At 34.9% G+C, this 8532-nt stretch overlaps 1 long non-coding RNA gene across 1 annotated transcript; it reads right to left on the bottom strand.

Annotated features, from left to right (window-relative positions):
* Positions 1-5711: 5711 nt before the first annotated feature.
* LOC145799081 (uncharacterized) lies at positions 5712-8159 on the bottom strand. Its single transcript, XR_014341080.1, has 3 exons — positions 8036-8159; positions 7856-7939; positions 5712-5959 (listed from the first exon to the last, which is right to left on the bottom strand). It is a non-coding gene; the product is annotated as an uncharacterized LOC145799081 (long non-coding RNA).
* Between the last annotated feature and the right edge of the window lie 373 nt (positions 8160-8532).

The following is an 8532-nucleotide window of genomic DNA, read 5'->3' as shown; positions in this document are numbered from 1 at the left end:
CAAGAATTTCTGGGTAAATGCCTTCCACGCTCGAGCGGAGTGTATGTACTCAGGGTGCACCCTCGAGCGTAAAGTTCCACGCTCGAGCGTGGATCAAATTTCTGGAAATTCTAAATTTGATCACCAAGTTCAAATTCGACCTTAAATGCATCAAACTAAATTTTCTTAGACCAAAACTTTGGAAAACACCTAGAAACTCATAAAACAACATGTTTAAAGCATCATTTCAAGAAATCATGGCCCAAGAGTAAACCAATCGTACAAAACTCAACTTTAAACTCAAAATCAATTTATGAACATAACATGCATGTACATTTTGAGCTAAGGCTCTCCAAAACATGATCAAATGCTACCCAATAACATAAAACTCATTGTTTTTCCAAAATTAAAGTGAACTGAACACATGCATGAGGGAATTCTTGAAAATCATCCTTCAAAATGCTATGAAACATGCATGCATGCATGGATTGACCTTTCTCTCTAGCCCTTAAGCTTGATTCTCATATCTTATAGCTCAATTAACTTGAATTCATGCATGAACAACTTAAATTCATAAACAAAAGGGTGAATTTCTTACCTCAAGCCTTGAATTCTAAGTGTAGAGGCCTAATCTTCCAAGTCTTCTTCAAACTCCTCTAATTTCTAAGCAAACTTTCTTGTTGAATCAATTCTCCCAACTCTCCCTCTCTCTCTCGGTTCTCTCCCTTAGAATGAGCTCAAATATGATCAAAATGAATGAAAGAGGAGAGTGGGGCTCAATTAGCCTAATAAGTAGTAATTTGTTCAAAAGTAAACAAATGACATTATTTTAATCAAATTTAATCGTTTCGAACCGAATTTTGATTAAACCTACTATAAAATCCTATAAATCCTAACTAGCACATAAATCAAGTCAATTTCTGATTCAGACGCCGATAAGGCTTTCAATTTGTAAACCGAAACTAAATCGTGAACAGATCTTTCCACACCGAACAGATAAAGACACAAAAATAATGCAACACACATGTATATTAATTCCAAATCTCTTCTAAATTACTGTTAGGCATAATTAAATACGAATTAATATTAATTAGAGGTCGGGGTTGTTACAGGTATTGGGAGACTTTTAATCAGATTGGAGACCGCCCCACAAACCTAGCTATCGCACAGTACAAACGAGATTTTCCGGCTGGCAATAAATTGAGGGATTCAGTAATAATGACACCACCCTTTACTATGGAAGCGCTGATGGAGAGAGTGCTTCAACACATCCAGGTAGAGGAAGATGGGGCGCACACTAAGAAAGAGTCTGGCATAACAACGATACCAGACAAAAAGCCTTTAGCAAGAGTTAACATGGTTGACAAGTAGACCGACCGCGCAAAAGTCTTTGCCTGACTGGGGGGCAATTACGAAGGTTGGCAGGAATAACTAACATTTTGTTCTTTGCAGCCGAGATCAGGATCTAGGTTGAAGAAGGTTGGTAGGAATAACCAACATTTTGATCTCTTCAGCAGAGATCAGGATCTAGGCTGAAGAGGGTTGGCAGGAATAACCAACATTTTGTTCTCTTCAGCCGATATCAGGATCTAGGCTGAAGAGGGTTTGTCGAAATAACCAAAATTTTGTTCTCTTCAGCCAAGATCAAGATCTAAGCTGAAGATGGTTGGCAGGAATAACCAACATTTTGTTCTCTTCAGCCGAGATCAGGATCTAGGTTGAAGAGGGTTGGCAGGAATAACCAACATTTTGTTCTATTCAGCCGAGATCAGGATCTAGGTTGAAGAAGGTTGGCAGGAATAACCAACATTTTGTTCTCTTCAGCCGAGATCAGGATCTAGGCTGAAGAGGATTGGCAGGAATAACCAACAATTTCTCTTTCTCTAGCCGAAATAAGAATCTAGGCTCATAAAGGTTAGCGGGTTTGACCAACAAATTTTTCATTCTTCAGCCGAGATAAGGATTACGGCTCAAGTAGATTGGCAGGATCAAGTAAGGCCAAGGTAATTAATTCAACTAGACGTGCAGTCGGAATGATGCAAAACATTGAAAAAGAAACACGGTAACCGAGCAAAGAGATCGAAAATTTTCATCAATTGGGCGATGATTACAAAAGGTGGGACATATAGCCCGGTTACACAGAAAGAACGGCTCCTCGTGCGATTGCAAGCTCGAAGGTTTTAAATGTTAAAGACAAAACGGCGGGCCCCTTTTCAAAATTTTTTGGGCAAAATGAAACGGCTGGCATAGTACGATGAAGCAATCGACGCGTCCTGGGAAGGACATGATGTCAGACTTTTTTGGGGCGACAGGCCGTGCGACCAGCGCAATTTCAGGATACCGAACAAGCTTTAGTTCGACTGGAATCATAGTTTTATCTTGGCTGGAATCATAGTTTTATCTCGGCTAGAATCGTTGTTTCAATGCAGTTGGACTTCGATAGCTCGGCTGAAAGTCAATAATCCCAAACACGCTTCACAGATGGAATTAAGAGGCAATTGAGAGGGTAATTTGTATAGCCAAATTGGACCAAGCTAGGAAGCATTGTTTCTGAATATTGGATCGCGTTGTGGGACAAGTTACGAGCTTAGGATAGCTCGGTGTGGGAACAACGGTTAATAGGCTGATCGGTGGGCTCTAGTTGCGGTCTGTGGGCGAGCCGAAGTGCTATGTCGGCCATGTATAAGGAGCCGAAGTGTTATGTTGGCCATATATAGGAAGCCGAGCTATAGGTAGCCCGACAAGAGGATTCAAAGCAATAAGTGATCTTGCAGACCGGTCAGTGGTGATTGCTGGACCTTGAACTGCGTAACTTGGAGTCTGTGGTGTTTTATTTCTAAAAGGCCGAGCTGTGTGCAGCTTGGTAAAACACGGTGCGGTTCAGAGCAGGTTATCTCGGTTGGGCATCAGCAACCAAACAGAGTGTGGCTATCTCACTTAGACAAGTAGTGAGTAAGGAGTTATCAGAATATGCATTATCATTAGGAATGTAATTCCTAGGAGGACTCTGCTAAGGACAGTAAAGTCTTACTTGGATTGTGCAAACCATCTCACTTGGTTGGTAGTGAGTAAGGTGTGTGATTCTTAGGAGGACTTTTATAAGGAGAGTTGAAATCCTACCAGGATTAAGCCATACAGAATCTATAAAAGCTCATAGCAGGACCTATGTACAGATATCCCAATTCTTACTCTAGAATACACAGAATTTATTGTCTATTGTCTAGTTGCTGACTTAGGCATCGGAGGGGTTTCCGGAACACACCCGCCGGTTAGCTCACGTTTGTGTTTTCAGGTGGCAAAGCGATGACGTTTGGAGGAGTGCAAACTTGATCAACATGATTATACGAGAAGATTATTTCGTGCTCGTACACTTACAAAGAAAATTAGTAGAAAAACACAACAAAACACAAAGTAAATAATTCAAAGAAAGTGTAAAAGCAAAAAATTAATTTAAACCTTCTAGCTCTATATTGAATAGCAAAATTTTATACAAGTTACAAAATCTTATGACTCCAAAAATTAAATTAAAATTAATAGGCAAGAGTTACATATGAAATTATTACACAATAAACATGTAAATAATTTTATTAACCTAAAAAATTAGAAAGCAATTAGCATGCAAATTATACTAAAAATCTAAAAATAAAATCATGCAAATAATTTTAGAATTCTAGAAAAGAATTAGCATGCCAATTGAAACTAAAAATCTAAGAAAGAATAAACATGTGAATTAAATTAGAATCTAGAGAAGAAAAAAAATGAACTTCTTGATTATACTAGCAAATTAAAAAAATAATTAGCATGTTGATTTTAACTAAACAACTAGAGACTCATAAGCATGCAAATTATATTATAGAACAATACACTAAAAAAGCATGCAAATCATGATAGGAAATTAAAAATCATACTAAAAAAGAAAATTAACGTACGGAAAAGAAGGAATTCTCTGATCTGCCTACCTCACTCGGCTAGCAAGAGAAGGAATTTTCTTTGATAAACCGCTTGACTAAACGAACTTGAAACAAATAAGCATGCAACTTATATTAGATCTAGAAATAAAAAGCATTCTCTTCTAAATTGGAAATCTATCAAATAACATTGCGTATAATCCTAACACATTGAAATGTATTTAACCACTTAAATCAACTAAAACAGTAGACTATTCAATCCTAGGAAACAGTGATTTCTGTTTTTTAAAATCATTTACCGATGCACATGAGAAATATATCCATATATATATATATAATAAAAATAAATAAACCAACCATGCACTTTCATGTTCAAGAGCACCAAGTACCCTTCTTTTTTTTTCTTTTTTTTTCTTTTTTTACCATAGCATGTAACATCGAAACAATAGCACGCCGTGTGTTAGACTTTGATGCAATGAGAAATAATAAACATTCAAACAGTGGCATGCAGAGTAGGCAACTTATATACATACATTGAATTTAAAATCATGAATTTCATATGAGAAACAGTGGCCTTATGATATATATTATTCTATAATTCTAATCATGTACTACAAACAACCAACAGTGTGCAATGTGGGCAAATAGAACTAATTGAGATTATATATGAATTTATTTGATCAATCTCATGGAAAATATATAATTTATTTTAAGATTGTTGTATAAATTGTAAAAAAATAAATAAAACCAAACAGATTTATGTTTAATAAATTAAATTACAGAACATGAACTCATGGGAAATTATAACTAGATTGAACAAAAATACATAATAAGATAAAACGAGAAAAGAAAGCAAACCAAAACCTGTGTGATACCACAGTCTCCTTAAAACAGATTCGCCACCTCACTGTGGGTGCTAGAGGTATATCAGCGTCTGTCTCCCAGAATATAAGGATATAGACCCGCTAACATAGAAGCACCTTATGTTTAGTTCCGACAAACAGACAATGGCAGCACTCACTACAAGAATTAACACATTTGCCGACCAAAAAATTGGTCGCTAAAAGTCCATTTTTGGTCGGCAAAACATATTCCCGACCAATTTTTTTGGTCGCCAAGTTGGTCGGCAATTGAGGGTCGCGGAAAGTAATTAGCGACTAAAAAGATTTTTAGTCGGCAAAACGTTCTATTTGGCGACTAAATTGTTGGTCGCTAAACATATAATTATCGCGACTAACCTATTTAGTCGCGAAAAGACTTTGGTCAGCAAAAATTACATTCAACGACCATACATGTTAGTCGCTAATTTGGTCGGCAAAAATTACTTTCAACTACCAACAAAATTGGTCGGCAAAAATTACTTTCAACGACCAACAAAATTGGTCGGCAAAAATTACATTCCACGACCAAAACTTCTTCGTCGCTAAATAATAGTTTCTACGACCAAAAAATTTGGTCGCTATTTGTTACTTTTCGCGACCAAAACTTTTGGTCGGCAAAAGTGAGATTCCACGACCAAGTGTTGTTTTGGTCGACAATAGATGTATTTTTTGCGACCAAAACTCTTGGTCGGCAATTGTCATTTTTTACGAAAAAAAATTATTTATTTGTCGCGATTAATAAATTGGTCGCCAAAAGCAAGAAAACAATACACCTGTAATTCCTAATAATTCATTCAATCCATAATAAACCTATAATTTTAAAGCATCATACATATCAACTGAATCATTAACATTCGACACAATCCAACATTCAATCCAATTTTTTTTTTTGAACAATCAATTTTTGTTTATAAACATTCAATCCAATATTGAACAAAATTCATTCAACCCAACCTAAATATAACATTAAAATTCATCATATTTTCCTGCTCAATCCCAAACTTTACAATCATTCCATTCAAAACATTAATTGAGACAAGTTTTAAACATCCATCCATTGAAAACCAGTAAGTAATTGAACAAAAATTAAAAGGAAAATCAATGAAGGAATCCAAAAAAAATTCTACAACAGGAAGGAATATATATGGTTTTGAAGCATCAGCCTTGTGCTTGATCGTTTTTGGAAGTCACCTACAAATAAAATAAGAAAAGTTAGAATCTAGAAACATATCCAAAATGAAGTATTCTCATAAAAAAAAATTAACCATATGGCAAAAAATTTATATGATTACATTACAAATATTTGATGATGACTATACCACAATTAATATCCTCCAATTCAAATCTAAACTAGAGGCAATTCAGATCCTATATATAAAATAAATGCACAACATGACCCTTCACCATATTGTTCCCTTAATGCTGTGGATACTGAACATCGATTTGTTTGGTGAGATAACCAACATTACACACAACTTAAAACAATATCATCACTTTACTATTATAACCTCCAACAAAGATATAACACCTAAGAAAAGTAGGAAAAAATAAGTGGGAATAAAAAGAAAGCTAAAGCTGAAATGAACAAATTTGAATCATCACAGTTAATTAGGTGATTGCCTTCAAATTCAGAAACACATTGAAAACATAATGAGAAACATATATAGTTTTCAAGATCTTGTTTCTCATTATGTTTTCAATGTGTTTCTTGTCAACAATATATGTTTACTACCACCTAATTAATATACATGATTCGTTACTCTGTCCTTTTACGTTACTCTGTCCTTTTAGTTCCTTCTCAAACAATATATTGCATATTTACCAACAAAAAACAAGCCCTAATATGTTACTCTGTCCTTTTAGTTCCTTCTCAACAATTAGGATTGCTGACTTTTGTCCTTTTTTATATGTTGTGTGTGCATGCAGTGGGGAGGAGTGTATTAAAAATTAATAATAAATAAATAAATAAATAAAAAGCAAAGTTACTATTGAATTAACAATAGAATCCAAAATATTTGACCCTGAGCACAGAACAAAAAGAAAGTTGGTTGGACAATCATATTTATGCCATGTATATGTGGATTTGTTCTATCATACAATTTTTTTCTATTAAAAATATGCTATCACATGCACATCTGCAGGTCCTATAAAAATGTCAACCTAAAAAGATTTTGCCATCAAATTAGGTCACAAAAGCACACTTATCCATTGACTTACAGAAATTGATGAAGCAAATTTTAGTGTTAAATGCACCATCTCGCTACTGCATATTAGCAGATTTCCTAGTTTACCATGCACCACAATATCCTTACTTGAAGTATTGACCAATAAAACATTGGTTACTATTGTTTTTACCATCAGTTCAATTTAGATTGTCACAGATTTGATATTGAGAGAAATATCTCAACAAGTGTGCGATACCAAAGCAGGCCAGATGACAACAAATCATGCTCCATATCATTTACAAATAAATTTTTGATAGTGGAGAAGCTTAGATGACAAAATTATACTGCTCATGTCCATGGACCAATCAATTGATGTAATAAAACAAAAACTACTCTCATTCCACACCATGGTAAAAGATAATGAAAATGATAAAATGAAAGTTGTTAATATTATTGACTTCATCAAACTTGATACTATAGGCAAAATGTGTCAATAAAATAATAGTTTATTCCCCCCATCAAAAATAAGTGCACAAATCCAAGTACTTGGAATTTTTCCCAATAAATTTATGAAATGGAGCCGGTAGTTATAATATTCTAAGATTCCATTCAGCATCAGGGTTAATGTATGTAACTAGTAGATAAACTACAAGGGATAGACCAGACCATAGTAAAAGATAATACACATGATAAAATGGAAATAAGTTCATCAAACTAAAATTTCTGGGAAACCTGTTTCGTCAAACTACAAGGGATAGACCAGACCATACTAAGTGATCTTTCACACACCTGAGTATTTCATTAGGGCCATTCAACAACAAAAAGGTGATTGGTTGGAGACCCAAGCAGCAGACTAGGAACAATAGCTAGATGGACTACAATTGAATAAACATTGAATTAATAAACTTGAAGAACCACTTACCACGAGACTGCCATCCTCCATAACAGAAGTATAGCGTAACAAGCAGAAATCACGAGCAGGTGCCAAAGTTGTTGGCGCGTAGAGCTAAGAAATCAGCAAATATTTCAAATTCCATTAAGCAGTTATATCATAACACAAGTACTCCATCATACAATATGAGAATAGAACAATTAATACTACCTGCATGTAAAGCAGCTCAATGGTTCCACCATTAGCGGTAGGCAGCACATTTAGAACATCCACAGCTCGGCAATCGCGATACCACGAAGGCCGATCCTTAAGGATTTCTGCAACCTGGAAGTAGCGAAGCATAACCGATAAATATGGCATGAATATTAACAAAGAAGAACAAAAAATATTAAAAGCAAGACACATACAATTTTTCACTCATCAGTGAACAAAATGAAGTGCTTCTAAATTTTTGTGTGATCAGATGAGATGTATCAAAGGAAATTTGGATCCAAATCACACATTTATGAAAGAAATTTGTGTGATCAGATGAGATGAATCAATGGTTTTTTGTTACATTTAAAAACCATAAAATATCGTTCCTCCATAAAGAATGCCCATCTAATGCATTCTACCAAAGGTCAAAATGATGTGTGTAATCCCTCATGATATTGTTCTGAAAATTATTGTGCCAAGAAAAAGAGAAGGAAAAATAAGAACAATTTCTC

The sequence above is a fragment of the Camellia sinensis genome, chromosome 9 (assembly GCF_055761805.1).
Source record: "Camellia sinensis isolate YWXY chromosome 9, ASM5576180v1, whole genome shotgun sequence".
In the NCBI taxonomy this organism is placed as follows: domain Eukaryota; kingdom Viridiplantae; phylum Streptophyta; class Magnoliopsida; order Ericales; family Theaceae; genus Camellia; species Camellia sinensis.
Note: the sequence above shows the minus strand (reverse complement) of the source record. Positions and strands in the feature narration are given on the sequence as shown.